Source organism: Ailuropoda melanoleuca, chromosome 14 (genome assembly GCF_002007445.2).
Source record: "Ailuropoda melanoleuca isolate Jingjing chromosome 14, ASM200744v2, whole genome shotgun sequence".
Classification (NCBI taxonomy): Eukaryota; Metazoa; Chordata; class Mammalia; order Carnivora; family Ursidae; genus Ailuropoda; species Ailuropoda melanoleuca.
This window is the reverse complement of record NC_048231.1, coordinates 41,105,795-41,122,274: the sequence shown is the minus strand read 5'-3', so window position 1 is coordinate 41,122,274 and position 16,480 is coordinate 41,105,795. Positions and strand designations below refer to the sequence as shown.

Below are 16,480 nucleotides of genomic sequence, written 5' to 3'. Positions count from 1 at the left end.
TTTTTTTTTTTTTTTTTTTTTTTTTTTTTTTTTTTTTTTTTTTTTTTTTTTTTTTTTTTTTTTTTTTTTTTTTCCCCACCTCTCCACCTGTCCACCCACCCTTCTATCCATCCGCCCTCCCACCTGTCCACCCACCCACCTGTCCACCCACCCTTCCGTCCATCCACCCACCCACCTGTCTATCTGCCCATCTACCCACCCACCTGTCCGTCTGTCCACCCATCCACCCACTGGTCCATCCAGGCATCCACGTCAGGGCTAGCTCTACCGGGGAGTAAGAACCTGGGCACCCAGGGTTGCCGCTCGGGGAGCCATTCTGCCTCTGTGCTTGTGTGTTAGGACACCACGGCTCTGGTCACCTCCAGGCAGGGGAGCTGTAGGGTGAGGCAGCTGTGGGCCCTGGCCCTGGGCCCTGCTTCTCCCAGCCTCCCTGTCTCTCCCTCAGCGCCGGACCCTGTGGCCTCAGGACCCGCTCACGGCAGCCTCTCTGAGTTTCCCAAAGTTCTTCTGCGTTCCCAGCTCAAACTGCAAGGAGCACCTGAGTGCCGGGCTCTTGGTGCCTGGAGGCTGGTGTCCGTGGGGGACCACCCCTGGTTGGGGATTGGGGTCCAGGAAGTGGGACCAGACAGCGGCTCTCAGGAGGGACAGTGGCCGGGCTGGGCAGTGGAGGTTTCGGTCAGGGAGTGGCCTCTCCCCCCTTCATTTGAACACCCACATGCGCTCACAAGAGAATCTCATGTTTACGAGCTTGCCCATCGGTTAACGCGTATTTATAACCCCCAAACCGCAGCCGTTTGGGAACATGCCCAAGGCCGCAAACACTTTGAGTCCCTGAGGAGCAGGTCCCCAGCTGAGGTTGAAGGAGGCGATGCCCTGCCTCCTGGTTTCAATCCCACACCATGAGCAAGGGTCCTTCTCGGTCTAGCCAGTAATGCGTTTTCCGCATTTTTGTCCTTTTGTCGGGGATTTCACTGTTGCAATGGCTGGGACGTGCCTCCCAGGAACACACCTGGGTCGGGAGACTTGGTTCAGGTGCCGGTTAGAGCGGCCGGCCTGGAGCTGGGAGTGAGTGAGTCAACCACGCACGGTCCTTGAGCAACACGGGTTGACCTGGTGGGTCCACTCAGACACAGTTGCTTCTCCGTAATGCTGTCTGGTGCTGCAAACGTACGCTCCACATGATTTTCTTGGTGACGTGTTTTCTCCAGCTTTCTCTGTGTAAGAACACAGCGGTAAGACGTACGGCATACAAAATGTGTCATCACTGGCGTTTACCAGTCAAGTTTAGGGGCAGATAAAAGTTACACGGGGATTTTTGACTGCACGGGGGGCGGGGGGGGGCGGTCAGCACAGGTTTCACGGGTCAACTCGAGACGAAAGAAGCTGTCTCTAACCAGAAACGTAGAACCAGGTCATGTGCTGATCAGCTGGTGACATGCTGGCCCAAGGCTGGCAGACCCTGACCCTGTGTCCCCTGGAAGCGGCTTCGGTGTTAGTGGTGACCATGGAGCACCTCCAGGGCTGCTGAGACTGTGTGGACCCCACCGCCGGGGGCAGGCGCGTCCGTTGCCTCCACGGGCCGAGGACACTGCACGGCAAGGAGGCCGGGGTGATGGCAGAGCTGGCCCGTCTCCTGGCCAGGGATCCCTCTGTCCATGCGCCCTTCCCTCAAGCATCTGTCTGGGCGGGCTGGGCCAGTGATCCCTCGGTCCCCCAGGCAGCTGGTGGCCTGCCCTGAGGGCAGCGTGTGCCCAGGGTCATGGCCAGAGGTGCAGGGGCCAAGCAGGGAGCAGCCCTGGGGCTTCTGCAGCCCCCAGTGGGACAGGCTGCCCAGGAAAGGTGGAGACGGACAAGTGGGATGGACAGCCCTGGTCCTGGGGACTAGAGGGAGGGAGTAACTGGGGGCACACCAGATGGAGTCCCCAGGGGGATCCGTAGGGCTTCGAGGGTCAGGAGGCGTCTGGGAGCCTCTGCACCCAAGCCCAGGGTCTGCACCATGCAGGACTTTTCCCACTCGCCCTGCCCTTGGCCTTGAAGCTGCAGATCTAAGGAGGGGTCTTCTCTTTCCTCTAGAGAGGCAGGGCTGGGGGCAGAGGCAAAGGGGAGGGGGCTCAGAGAAGTGTGGAGGGCAGGGAGAGAAGGGCATTTAGGCTGATGCGTTGGACTCTCCCGGGTGTTCTTAGGGAGATGGGACCCAAGTCTGGAATTCCTTGCTGGTGGTTTTTGGCTTCTTGACTGTGTTTCTTAGAGACATGGTGCCAAGCCGGGGCCTCTTAGGTCTCGAAGGTTTTATTTTCGGGAAGGAGGCTGTTACAGAGGTATTTATGAATGGAATCGCAGCCAGCCAGCGCCTGCCTCACTCTGACCCACCCCTTGGCCTTCAGCCCTGCCCTGGGCCCCCCACCCCCAATGCTGCAGCCACCTGTCGTCCCAGAATAACCCGAGCTCAGGTCTGGCTTCCCCGTTGCCCCCGCCATCCCTGAATTAGGCACCGGGGTTCACCTTAGTGGAAAAGAACCGGCTTGCGCCTAAGCTCTCCCATGGGTAGGATGACAGATTCATTCCCAGGCGGGGAAGGGGCTCCTTGTGCCACATCTGGCCTGCTCACTCCCAAAGCCTCCCCCCCAAGTCTCTGCCCCCAGCGCCCCCCAGCGCCCGTCCCTTTCTGAGCGCCTAGCAGGGCCCGTGTGTATCTGGAGCAGCAGCTGCAGATTTGAGAGTGACAAATAACCAAAACCCCAAAGCCCAGTGTGGTCCTTCTGCAGACACAGGCCACACCAGTTTCTAGGCTGCTGGTTCTGCGGGGGTGGCCCCCACCCGGCATTACCCTGGCGCCCCCCCCAAGTCGCTCTGGCTCTTCCTGGACCTCCTCCCACCAGTTGGGTCCTTTGGACAATCACTGTTCTCCCTTCCCTCCCACTGAACTTTGACCTCTTTTTCAGGCACAGGTTTGTGTGTGGTTAGCCTGTGGTTTCCAAACCAGGTGTGGCCCGAGAGGTGCGGGCTGGGGGGTGGGGGGTCTGAGTAATTTCCTCCCGCCCTAGCTCTGCAGGGGTGCCTCAGCATGAACCCCCCCTCCCTGCCGCTGTCCCTGTGACGTGTGCCCTTTAGGACCCCGTCAGGCTCTCCCCGACTCAGTGTGTGTCCCTCTCCAGGGAAGCCCTTTGGGGTTTCCCCAGGCGCACCCCCGTTTCCTTTAATTTACCAATTCCTTATTTCTTTGGCCGTATTTTTAAATTAACTGGAAATCTAGTTCTAATTTGATGGGCGGAGCGGTGGTGGAGTTCGGCCACCGGTGAGTGGTCTCCTGACCGTGAGCACAGCTGCTCCCTTTGCCAAGTTGGGGGCCACTGGCTGTTGGGGGAGCGCCCGCCAGAGCCCTTCTATAGTTGGCCCTTCCAGACGTGTCCCCAGCCCACGCCGGCCCAGCCGGGAGCAGCCCACACCACATCGAGTCCAAGAAGGCGAGGGACACCCCGTGGCACTGGACTCCTGTCCACGGCTGTCATGAGGGTGTCCTTTGTCTTTTTCTCATTTTACATTGTGTCCGCTGCAGACTTCATGAGCACAGATGACTTCAGGAGATCCGGATGCAAAGCCTATGCAAAGTGGACAGCCAGGGAGCCCTCCCCGCCTCAGCTTCTTGAGCCCTTCGCACCGTCTGCGCCGGGAGCCAGGGCTGCTGCTTTGCACGCTGCAGGCTGTGGCGCCCTGTGGAGCACCCCTATGTCTGCGCTTCCTGCCAGGACCTGGCTGGGAGGGCTCCAAGGGGTGTTTGCTGAGTGAGGGCGGCCTCCTGTGGCTAGGCTTCCACTGGGTGGGGGGCTCATGGGGGGTTGCAGTCCGACTGAGCCCGAGGGCAGCTCTCCATCCTCCAGCCAGGAGACCCCCTCTCACTGCTGACCCTCTTGTGCTGGCCCCCAGTGGTCCAGACCCCCCTCCCACAGGATGGGTCTTGTGTGTAAAGCTTCCGGGGACAGGGTTCCTGGGCTCCAGCACCCCAGCAGGGTTGTGGCTGATTCAGTGCTGGCCAGGGGACCCTGCTGACCCCAGCTCACAGAGCCTGCACTCTTCTCTCCCCCTCCCCCCTTGTGCTGGCAAAGAGGTGGCCAAGTCCTTCTCCCAAAGCTGCTGACTCAGGCCTGAATCATCACCCATCTCCCTGGAGAGGCTGCTGGTTTGAGGGGGGATGGTGAGAAGGGGGATGGGCTGGGCATGTGGGGGGTGCAGAGGCCCTAGGGGGGGCAGGTGCAGTCTGACTGCCACCCAGGTAGCCCTGTGCAGACAGGGAGTGCAAGCCCATGAGCTGCATTCCAGAAGTGGGCCTGACCTGCCTGGCGAGGGCCCCCCTGGAGGCCGGTTGTGCCCTGTGGACAGTGGGCAGTGTGGCCCGGTGGTCCAGCCCAGGAGCACTGTAGCCATCGGCCCCGGGCCCAGATCCTGGCTCTGTGCTCATAGGCGGTCAGGTCCTGGGCGGGCACCCTGGCTGCTTGGAGCTGGGAGACCCGTTAGAGTGGCAGTGGAGGTACTGGTCCCAGCCACGGCTGCCGGAGGGTCCAACAGTGTGAGTTGTATGAAACCCTTGGAGCAGTGCCCTCCACTGTCTGTGAAAAGGAGAGGTGTGTCGTGGAGGCTGGGGTGGGAGATGAGGCCCAGGGGCGAGCAACCCTCCTGTGACCTGGTGGGGACCAGCTGGCCACTGTAGACTGGGGGCTGAGGGCTGGAGGCTGGGGGAGTCAGGGAAGGCTCTAGATCCTCTGGGTGCAGGGAGGGAGGCAGGGAGGCAGGGAGGCAGGGCCAAGCTGGCAGGCGCTGGTAGGGTTGGAGCTGAGTGTGTGTCGGAGGTCAGCTTCCGGTTTCTGCCACAGGGAGAATGGGCTGCCACCCGGCTGTCTGTCAAGAAGATCATGGGAGACAGGAGTGCCCAGCAGTGAAGCTGGCCAGGGTCCCCAGCACTTGCTGTGAATGAGGTAAGCTTAGGGTTATGGGCATGTGACAATTTATAAGCCCTTCTTGGGAGCCCATCTTGACCACTGTGCTGACTTCCGCTGGGGCCTCGGTTCTGCTTAGCCACGGCCCCAAGAGAAGGCGGGCAGTCAGGTCTCTCCAGGGGCGGCTGGCTCCCCCACAGCCCTTGGCAGGGCCTGCCAGGCCTGGGACCTAGGAGCTTGTTGTGCCTCTGGCCCTGCCTGGGAGGCTCAGCCAGGGCCTGGCCTTGTGGTTTGCCTCAGCGTGGGGCTGTGGGTCCGTGCCCACGGCTCCAGAATGTGCAGTGGGAAGCTCAGCGGGCAGAGGGTGGGGAGGAGCCCCAGGCCCCGCCCTGGAAGGGCACTCAGAGCGCAGGTACGCACAGTGGGGCTCAACGTGCGACCCAGGGCGCCTGCTGGGGCTCAGCCCAGTCCACGGTCACACGGCTCTGCCCGGTGGATGTCAGCACCTGTCAACAGACGGGCACCCAGGGTCCAAGGGACTAAGAGCTCGCTCAAGGCCACGCGGAGGGCAGGTGCCATGGCCTGGCTTGAAGCTCACATCTGGGTCTCCCCGCTGGAGCAAGGCTCCAGCCCGCAGTCGGCATCTCCCACTCTGGAGAAAACCAGCAGCTCAGGTCCCCGGCCCCTTCCCCACGCTGACCTGCACTGACCTGGTCGGGAGGTGAGGGGCCTTTTGTTATTCCCGACTTAGGGAACCTGAAGCTCAAGGTTGGGGGCGGCACACAGGGAGGGACACTAGGAGGGTCTGGAGTCTGCACAGCTGTCTGGGGACCTTCTGCAGGAGCCCCAGCGGGCCCAGGGACCTACCCAGACTTCCTGGCTGCAAGCTGGAGGCCTCTGGTCTGAGTCCCAGCCACCTGCCCAGGCCCGAGGTGAGTGTGTGTTCCCGCGGAGGGAGCTGCCTGCTGTGGTCTGGGGTCTAGGGACCCAGCCCCCCCCCCGCCTGTGGTCCTGGGCAAAGGGACCCAACCTCCCCGAGCTCAGTTTCTGAGGCAGGCACCGGGCATGGGGGGAGGGGCTGGACCAGAGGGGTGGGGGTGGGGTGACTGCCGCTCTCTCCCACAGGGCAGGGAAGAGGGTCTCTAACCGGCGTTCAGATTCTGCACCCAGGGTTACACAGTGTGCCTGCGTGTGTGCCCTTGTGCTGGGGGGCGGCTCCGCGGCAAGGCCGGGCAGGAGGGGGAGAAGAAGAGAAGGTGGGGTGGCAGGGAGGAGCTGGTGGGGGTTCCGCCAAAGGTCCTGGGGGGCTTCCAGGGAGGAGAGCTGTCCCTGAGTGAGGACCCAGTTCTGAGTTGAGGGGTCTGGGGTTTGCGTCCCCAGGGGCAATCCCTGGGTGGGTCTGCCCTGCTGGGCTCCTGCTCACATTTTCCTTGGAGGAGGCTGGTCTGTCTGGTTCCTGCAGCATTCCACACTGACCTCTGGACCTCCTGCTTCTGGAAACTTCCCTTGTTCTTCTCCCTCGGGGCTCCCTCCTAACCCTCCCCTCCCCCTCCACTCAGCCCTCTCCCAGTGTCCTGAGAACCGGGGCTCAGCCTGGGCCCCCCATCCCCTGCCCTCCCCTGCCCTGCTCCCCGCATCTCTCCTCACCCTGCACCCTGGGACACCAGGGGAACCCAGGACACATGGTCCTCCCTGCTGCCCAGGGGCGCCGATGTCAGCAGGTGGGCGGGAAAGAAAAGGCTTCGGAGGGGTCTCCTCGGATGGGGATGGGCGAGCAGCTAGGCGCACAGCCCAGGCCGGGGGAGGGGGTGTCCTGGCAGAGATTCCCCGCCCCTCTGCCCAGCATCCTCCCGGGAGGAGTGGCGGGGTGGGGGGTGCTCCCGGGCGGGGGAGAGCAGGCTTCGGCTGCTGTGTGGGGCTGAGGAAGCAGCTGCACACTGAGTCATCCCCCGGAAAACGAAGGAGGCCGTTTCCATCACCATCTGTCTCCTTGGGAAGAGGGAGGAGGAGCGGGTGGAGGGCTGCTGGGGGAGGAGGGGGTGCGGCTCACCTCGGGCCTTTCCTGCCCCTGACTGGGGAAGGGCCATGTTAGTGAAGATGCTCTCCCCCGCGGGGGAGATGACCCCCACCTTCAGGCATTCTCTGTCACCGTGGGGTGGCTGGAGCGTGGCTACTTTCCCCAAGGCCTCGGTTCAACAAGGGGACGGCTCTCCAAAACGGGAGGGCCCGTTAGCAAGATCTCTGCAGGTGCTGTGGGCCCAACTGATAGGAGCCCCTTCCCTCCAAGTGGAAGTGGGCCTCTCTGGAAAGATGTGGTTCCCAGGGCTCAGGACCCCCAGGTGGGAGAGGTGTATCTGACTGGACACCAGCACTGAAGAAGCCTCTGGATGACAGCTGGGAGAGGCTGGCAAGCTTGGCCTTGGCCACAGGGGTGGTCAGCTGTCTGGGAGCAGCTCCTTGGTGCTGGAATGGAGAGGTCACCTTTTATGTGAAATCAGGTAGGGGCTGGGAAGGTTTTGAAGCCTGCAGTCAGGTTCCCTTCTTCCCATGTCAAGGATACATGGCCCATGCCCCAGCACACTGGGCTTCCTCCTGCCTGGGGCACAGCAGAGCATTTCCATTTGATAGATATAGAAGCTGAGCACATTAATCCCAGGGATGGTAAGATGTGTCCGAGCTGGGGGGTCTTCCTATCAGCAGGCACTTCCTTTGCATCACCCTGACTCTGTCATGGGATACTTAGAGTTGTTTGGTGTTAAAACCATTACAGTGTCCAGTATCCATCCACCCACCCACCACCCGTCCATCTATCCATCCACCCACCATCCATCCATCCATCCATCCATCCATCAACCCGTCTTCCCATCCATCCCTCTGTCCGTGTTTATTGAAGGCCAGCCTTGCGCTGGGTGCAGGGTTGGTATTTGCTAAACCAGGTAGGCAAAGGCACAGCAACACCCTTGAGTAGGGTTGTCAAATTTAGTAAATAAAAATATAGGACATCCAGTTAAATTTGAATTTCAGAGAAACAATGAACACTGTTTTGGTATAAGTATCTAGGTACGTCCTATGCAATATTTGGTATAAGTAGGTCCCAGATACTGCATGAGACATACTTAGGCTGAAACTTACTTGTTGTTTGTCTGAAATTCGGATTTAACGGGGCCATCTGTGTTATCGGGTAACCCCGCCCTGGCCAGGTGGTGAAATAATGGGGTAATAGACATATCCACATTCCACCTGGAAGCTCTAACTTAATCCTTATCAAAATCTATGAACTTGGTGATATTCTCTCCATTTTAAAATTGTAAAGATGGGGGCTCAGAGTGGTTAAGAGAGTTGCCGAAGTTTACCCAGCAAGCGATAGCTAAACCAGAGGCACAAAACGTTTTTTTTTTAAATGCTTGTTATTAAAAATATCGAGTAGGGTAAAAAATTTACAAAGATTCTGTAGAAGTGATTTAAATTGGGCCACTAAGAAATAACCATTGTTAAATTGCTAAACCTTAGGGCAGACATCCTGCCCAGCAAATACGATGTAGAGAAGGAGGATGGAAATCACTGAAGAGCAGGACAGGAAAATCCTGCGATGCTTTACTCGAATGCCGAACATCGCATTTACCTCATTTGGGTTTAAACAGAAGAAATTGCTGAATTTCGGGGAAATATTTTATCACTACAAAGGAGACTGGCTCTGAAAGGATCTCCCTAGACTGAGAGACACGGACATGAGAGCACACGGGGATGGCGGTCCTGCGTCTGCTGCCGCGGCGGAGGCCTGCTGAGCCCTCGTGGATGCGGGGCCGGGCACCCTCCCCAGCTTTTGCCTCGCTCTGCTTCCTGAGTGTGCAGCTCCAGGAGTCCTGACTGGGACACCTTCCCCGAAGCCGAACAGTCAGACAAGTGCGTCCGACGCTACCACCTGAACCACTGGGTGACCACTGTGCAGACGGAGGCGACCATCCCCAGGTCCTGCCCCTGAGTGCCCCTTGTTCTCCTCCCCGCTGCGCCCCTACCCAAGGATACCAGAGTGCTGTTTGCCCCACTTGTCCCCCGGGCTTTGGTCTTCCTGAAAGGGGAGCCTCCCGTGAGAGCTTCCTGGTGTCTGCTTGCTCAGTGCAGCACGAGGTCTGGGAGGGGGCTACTGTGTCGTCCGTGCCATTCCAGGGGGTGAATGGCCCCCCATTTATTCACCCGAGTTCCTGCTGATGGCGTGGCCTCTGGCTTTGGCGTTTGTGTTGCTCTGAGCGTCCTGGTAGGTGTTCTGGGACACACACGTGCTCCTTCCTGTGGGTAAATCTTAGGTGTGTGTCTGCGTACGTGCCCCTTGCACAGACACTGCCAAGCACGTTTCCGAAGCGGGTGTGCCAGCTTTCACCTCCACCAGCAAATGTGGAGCTCCAGCTCATTTGCACTCTCGCCAGTAACTGGAAGGCTTCATGTGTTCCGTGTTGACCCTTCTGTGGGTTTGGGGTGTGACACTGGGATTTTAATCTGCGTTTCCATGCTGGTTTGTGAAGCGGGCACCTTTATATGTTTACTGATCTCCGGACGCTCCCGCTTTGTGACGTTCAAGTCTGTTTGCCCATTTTCCTGTGGAGTTGTCTATCTTTTGTTGATTTGTAGGAGTTCTTTATATATTTATACATTCTGGACACAAGCCTTTGATGCTTTGCTGCACGTTTGTATTGCAAACGCCCCCACCCGCCCTTTCAGCTCTGGCTGTGACGTCCGTAGTTTTTGCCTGTGTTTCAGACTCCACACGGTGTTACGAGCACTGTTGTGCACTATCTTTGCTTGAATTTGTCCACAAATGTCATCCTTTCAGGACTTCATGTTTTCCTACAGTTTCACGTCTACACCAGGGATCATTTTCCTTTAGTGTTTCCTCCTGTTTTCCTCTTAGTGCAGGGCCAGGGAAGATGGGTTCTCTGTGTTTGTTTCCCTTTCTGCTTGGAACGGTGTTTTGGCTGACCTTTGCATGTCTAGTGATTTGGGGTTGCGTCCTGCACATCTTCACGGGAATGGTGTGGGGGCTTGGTGTTCTGTTGTGTTCTCTTGCAGAGCATTCATTTTTGTTTTGTTTTATTGAGCGGTTAACTGAACTGGACTCAGAGTGTAAACACTGTCTCCTCTGTGTAAAATCTCTGTGCTGTTAACGGGGCTGCTTGCTATCTGTCCCGTGCAGACTTAGCGCACAGACCAGCCAGGGGTTTGAGCAGAATTCCTCAGGGAGCATTCGGGGCTCCCTTTCTGGGGTCGTCCCTCACTTTCCAGCTGCTGTGGTCACCCCCAACTCCAGCCTCTGAGTTTTAGGCCAGCAAGCCTGTGGGTTCCATCAGGGTTTTGGCCCGCCCTCAGACACAGAGGCACAAGGTGGGACACTTACCCGCGAGTCCTGCGTGCTGGGCATCCATGTCCTATAGCCTCTGTCTGGCTGTGGCTGTTGTCCATGCTGTTGGACATTTGTCTTTATGTCCAGCAGTTGTGGATGTTTCTGCTCCAGAACTGGTCCCACTGGAGCCACTTGGCCATTGCTGGGAGTAGCCCTTGGGCAGTTAGGATGGAGGAGGTCCCACAGCCGAGTGAGGATGGACCGGAGCAGGATGGGGCGTCATTCAGTGACACTCAGTCTTGCTCTGGCTAGCCTTGGTTCAGGCACTGGTCTCATCGGAGATTTAACCAGGAGCCTGGCGGGGCCCAGCCTCCTGCTGGGTACCGCACCAGGATTTCACAAGTGTTTTGGGGTGGGAGGGACCAATGGAGCGTCCGAGGACGCTGAAGCCTCCAGTTTTGTCACCGTTGCCCTTGTGGCTGTGGGAAGCTCCTCTGGGTTCTCCTTCTGTCACTGTGGCTCCCCATGTGGGCCCGGCCCAGTCCTCAGCCCCCTGCCCGGAACCGACAAAGGCTCTCAGCAGCAGGATGACCGCGATCGTTGGCTGTGTGGGCTCTCCCCTCGCGGGGCCAGGTCTCCACAGCCCTGCAGCTCTCGGAGACTTAGCTGAGAGGCTGTAGTGTGTGCGGCCCCTCTCGGTCGCCAGCAGGAGTGACGCCTTCCACAGGGGCCCACCCCTTCCTGCCCCTCCAAGCCCAGCACCGCCAGCCTTCCCGGGGAATAAAGATCCAATGAGAGGCAAGACCAGAAAGTCTGTTGAAATCACTGCTTTCCACGTGGCATTTAAAAAAAAAATCCCAAACTTTGAAACATGCGTGCCTTTTGCCCCAGTGATACCGATCCCGGGACTTATCTCATGACGGTGATCTGGAATGTGCACAGAGTTCGAGCTCCAGGACGCGGGTGGCAGTGCTGTTTACACGCTGAAAGGAAAACCCTGGAAACAGGGAGAACATTTGGTTTATGCAAACAGTATGAAGTCACAGAGTCACTGAAAATACTGGTTAGAATTGGTGGAAACAGGTGTTCTGTGGGTGATGGAAGTTAGCAAAGCCCGCAGCAGCGGTGTTGACGGCGTCCCTGTGTGCACACCGCACGCCGGTACGCATTGTGTTCTCGTTGTCCGTACTTCCTGACTTTCTGAAAGAACGACTGTTTTGTTGGGCTGTGTTTTTGGGGTAAAATGATGTGCAGTGAGGTCCGTATGCTTACGGCGGACAGGCCCGCACCACCCACGTGCAGAACAAGATGGGGAGAATTTCCGCATCTTCACGAAGCTCCTCCATGCCCCTTTCCGGTCTCCAGTGTGTTGTGGGTAACAAATGAATCAGAGGAACGTGTTTCGAGGCTTGAGGACAGACGCGGGGTTCTGAGAGGCATGCCCAGTTCCCTCAGCCGCGGCGGGGGGGAGCAGGTGGGCGGCGAATCCGTGCCCGGCTGCAGGTGCTCTGCAGAGGCCGAAGGGGAGCCAGGGCGGGGGCGCTCGCCCACCCGAGGTGCCATTCCTCCAGCTCCCTGTCACCTCAGGGTCACCTGGCCAAGGGCACAGAAGGCCTTTACACTGGGATTTCACCTGCCCCGTGCATGGGTGGAAGGGAGAAGGGGCTGCACTCCAGGGTGGGACACACGGTGTCAGCCATTCTCAGGACCTGGCTGGGGCCTCAGCGGCTGTGGGGTAACATGTCTCACCAGCGTCATGGGCAGTGGCAGGTGAGGGTGGGGCTAAGTGCTGCAGGCCCGAGAGAGGAGCTCAGTGTGGGGCTCTGGAGCCGCTGGTGGCCTCGGTCAGCCCGGCTGCTCGAACACAGCACCATAGGCCGGGGCTTAGATGTTCATTTCTGGGGCTCAATTTCAAGATTGAGGTGCCGCACGGTCAGGTTCTGGGGAGGAGGAGGCCCTCCCTGGCTTGCAGAGGCCACCTCCTTGCTGTGTCCTCCCACAGTAACAGAGCTCTGGACCGTCTCTTCTCATAAGGGCACCAGCCCCAAGGATCAGGACCTCATGACCTCTCTTAACCTTTATCACCACCCCCCTTCACCCCCCTCCTGGCCTGTCCCCACTTCCAGCCACACTGGAATTGGGACTTCAACAGGTGAGTGTGGGGGGACACGAGGCAGCCCCCAACAGACAGCTAGCACATGGGGGCCTGCAGACAGGATGGTGGTGCTCCGGGTCCTGAAGGGGCCGCTTCCTGCGGGGATTCCCCCCCCTTGTCCCTCCTCTACAGGTGGGCCCAGGTCTGCCCCTCCCTGGGTTCTGGCTCAGTCTCCAGGAACGCCTTGGTTTCTCTCTTCCACAGCTGCATCCTCGGCGGGGAGGATGCCCAGGCCTGGGGTGTGGGGTTGGGGGGACACGGAGACTGCGGGATGATTACTTCTCTGGTCAAAGAGAAATTCAGACTTTCTGTGAAGCACCCTGGGCTCTTGTTTATTTATTGAGGCTGGTGAATAATGTGGCCTTAAGCTGCAGTCTCCCTCCTTGCCCTGGATTCCTTTTCTTTCCCCTTAAAAATGCCTCAAGAGGGGCGCCTGGGGGCTCAGTCAGTCGAGCGTCTGCCTTCGGCTCAGGTCATGATCCCGGGGTCCTGCTGCAGGTTGAGTGGGGGGAGAGCCTGTCTTCTCCAGCAGTCGGGACAGAACGGAGAAGCCCCTGCAGCAGGCAACCAGAAAAACCAAACAGGCCCCAGCGGGAAACCCCAGGGACTAAGGTTGTCCTGAATGGGGTGGGTGGGGGAGGGGAGGGGCTGCAGGGAGGTGGGGAGGGGACAGTAAGAGGTGGGGGGCTGGTCCCCAGGGCGAGGACTCACGGGTGGGTGCACCTGCAGGTATGAGGGCTTGTTGAGAGCGGGATGATGGCCCCTCTGGCACCCACTCCACCCCCTGCCCCTGCGTCCAGGCGACTAGTAGTCCGGGAGCCCTTGGTGGGCTGGTGGGGGTTGAAAATGAAGCTCTGATGGGGGTGGGGCTTGCTAAGAGCACTTATGGGGGAGTATGCTTAACACTGGTTCCGGTTCCTCACACCAGCTGGGCGTCCTACGACTCCCCCTGGTGCTGACACAGTCCACCTGGAGCAGGCCTCAGCGGGTAAGGGAGCAGAAGGCAAGCTAAGGACAGAGGACAGCGGACCCCTCCCGACTCCCCCACTGCGGGACCCCCCCACTGTGGGCAGGTGGGATAGTGTGGTTCCCCAGGCACTCCCAGCCGCTCTAAGACTAAGGGAAGAGAAAACAAATGGTTATCTGATAGAGATCGCAGTCCAGCAGGACAGGTGTCTTAGTGGTTTACAAGGAAAAGGCATTCTCAGCATTAGCTTGACGTTCAGAGACCCAGAGACTCAATTTCCCGGAGCCCTACCCATCCCCTCCCGCCGGGAAGCTCCCAAGGATCTCAACGATCTCAACGTTAATGCTTCACCGGAGGGAGGACGGCCTCAGCTTCACCGGAGGGAAGACGGGAGGGAAAATGGCCTCAGCTTGACTGGAGGGAAGACGGCGTCAGCTTCACTAGAAGGAAAACGGCCTCAGCTTGACTAGAGGGAAGACGGCCTCAGCTTGACCAGACGGCCTCAGCTTGACCGTGGCCAGGTCTCCAGTATCCTGACAGTCCTCTTCAGCAGAGTCCTTTTGGACACCTCCCTGTGTCCTGACCTCCCAAACCCCACGTATATAACCGGCCACAACCCCAGTGCCGCAGCTCTTTCCGCCCACGGGTCCTGTCCGCGGGCTTTAATAAAATCACCTTTTTGCACCAAAGACATCTCAGGATTTCTTTCTTGGCCGTGGGCTCCCGACCTCACCTGCATTCCAAACCTACGTCAAGACAAAACCTGCAGGCTAACCATAGGTCCCACACGACTGCCCCTCCCCCCACTTAAGATCCCCGTGGTGGGTGGTCGCCCCTGCTTCGGACCCACTGGCTATAGATCGGGGTTTCAGCGACCCCCTCCGTGGGTTCAATGACTTTGCTAGAGCGGCTCCCAGAACTCAGGTGAAACACTGTACTCACTAGATCTCGGGTCTATGGTAACTGGGAACGGCAGACCCCGCAGACCCGAGAGGCACACGGCGGGGGGGGGGGGGCGGGGGAAGGGAAGGGAAGGGGCTTCCATCAAGCCCCCAGCGCAGGACTCTCCCAGATCTCCAAGAGTTCCTGAACCAGAAGCTCTCTGACCAAGCTTTTTATAGAAGCTTCCTTAGGCAGCCAGGACTGATTAAATCATTGGCCATTGGTGATTAATTGAACCCCCAGCCCATCTCCCCTCCCCAGAGGTCAGGGGGTGGGACTGAATGTTCCAGCCCTCAGATCAGGTGGTGGGGCCCCTGGCAACCAGTCCCATCCTAGGGGCTTTCCAGCATTACCTCATTATCAGACAAAAGATACCCTAATGGTCCTAGAAAATCCCCAGGGTTTAAGGAGCTGTGTGCCAGAAACGGGATGCCGAGCTAAGGTGAACTTCTTGTTACAGGTTGCTGTATCACGGAGGCGGGGGCACGTCTCCCGCCCCCCCCCCAGGAAATACGGCAGAGCCAGAGCCAGAGCACCGGTTCTAGGGCCAGAGTAGCCGCGGGCTCCGGGACCACAGCCCTGAGGAGGAAAGACAGTTACTTCCAACGTGCAGTATGTGAAACACCATCACGGGAACAGATGGACCCAGAGTGAAAATAAGCATGAAGACATAAAATCATATACAGCAAATGGGTGAGGCCTGCTGCAGCAGACAAAGGAGCACATTGTCAGTAAGAAGCAAGAAGGGGCGCCTGCTGGCTGCCTGGGTTGAGCCTCTGACTTCAGCTCAGGTGGTGATCCCAGGGTCCTGGGATCGAGCCCCACATCGGGCTCCCGCTTAGCGGCGGTCTGCTTGTCCCTCTGCCCCTCTCCCCACTTGTGCTCTCTTGAGCTCTTGCACAAATACATAAATAAAAATCTTTCAAAAAATTAAGAAGCGAGAAAAAACTCATAAGAAAAGGAACCTAGGGGAAGCGTGAGGTTTGACAAGCATGATGATACCTGACAAATAGCGAGGCAGGGACGGCCGCACCAGGGGCAGAGGGAGGGGCAGAGGGAGCACCTGGGGCAAAGGGAGCACGGGGGGGGGGCAGAGGGAGCACCAGGGGGCAGAGGGAGCACCGGAAGGCCGGGAGGAAACCCCAGTGAGCTGACACTGCAGATGGAGAAGGGAAGGTGAGCACAGGAGCCCCCAGGGCAGGGGTGCGGGAGGCCGGGAGGGAGGGTGCCGCACTCAGCAGGAGGAGCACGAGGGGCGCAGTTTGGACGCCGTGAGCAGGGGTGGGGGGTAAGAGAGCCCCACTGGGAAGTGCGGGGTCAACAGAGTTGCAGGAACAGCCCTGCAGACAGCAGGGGGCAGGTGGCCGGGCAGGGGCCGTGGGGCTGGGGCGGGGGGGCTCGGGCTGAAGAGCAGCGCAGAGAGATAGCGTCCTGTGGGCAAGGAGGCCCACAAAACCCACGCCCTATCTGTTACTGTGGGCCGCACAGCAGGTGGGGTGTAAACCAGCAACAGCTGCTATCTGACACTCTCCCCCTGAGCTCGTGAGCTCGGGCTGGCTGGCACTCGGCCTCAGTTGTTGCTTGGGTTGCGGTCATCGGAAGGTATGACCAGGCCCAAGGTCTGTCTCCAAGGTGACCGGTCGCAGGGCGAGCAAGCTGTGGCCCTCTGTGCGCCCCAGGAGCCTGGTTTGACGTGGGTGGGAACACACCGGGGCAGGAATACTGGGCACCGAGGACCCACAGGCCCTCTTGGAGGTTGGCTGCCACTTCACAACAAAGCTTAAAGATGGTAAGAGAAGAGACACATCAGAGTTAGAGACAAGCTGAAGATTATTTTGGAAACGAAGATAAAACCAGAGGGGACACAATGGTGGATAAACACGAAAGTAAATATTTTGAGAAAGATAGAAGGAAGTGTACAAACCCGTGAAAAGGATTCAAAAGGAAGTGGCAAATCCAGAGAACAAGTAAAGAAGATGGTGGAGATGCTCGGAGAGAAGCCACGCGAGGGGCCAATAGGCGCAGGAACACACGCTCCGTGCTGGGGACAGAACAGGGTGCGGCTTCTCGGGAAAACAGCCTGGTGGTTCCTCAAACCCTGGAACGTGGAGCGTGCACGGCGCTTCCACTCCTGGCACACACGTGAGAAC

At 58.8% G+C, this 16,480-nt stretch overlaps 1 long non-coding RNA gene across 4 annotated transcripts in view; it reads left to right on the top strand.

Annotated features, from left to right (window-relative positions):
* Positions 1-13,019, top strand: part of LOC109491181 — an 18,003-nt gene extending 4,984 nt beyond the window's left edge. Inside the window, exons 2-5 of one of the 4 annotated variants that reach the window (XR_004620135.1) lie at positions 4,869-4,970; positions 5,773-5,863; positions 8,442-12,418; positions 12,920-13,019. This is a non-coding gene — a long non-coding RNA (uncharacterized LOC109491181). Of the gene's footprint in view, positions 1-4,868; positions 4,971-5,772; positions 5,864-7,218; positions 7,430-8,441 lie in introns of all 4 variants that reach the window. The other 3 variants (XR_004620134.1, XR_004620133.1, XR_002144512.2) reach the window with 3 other exon arrangements.
* The last annotated feature ends 3,461 nt before the right edge of the window (positions 13,020-16,480 follow it).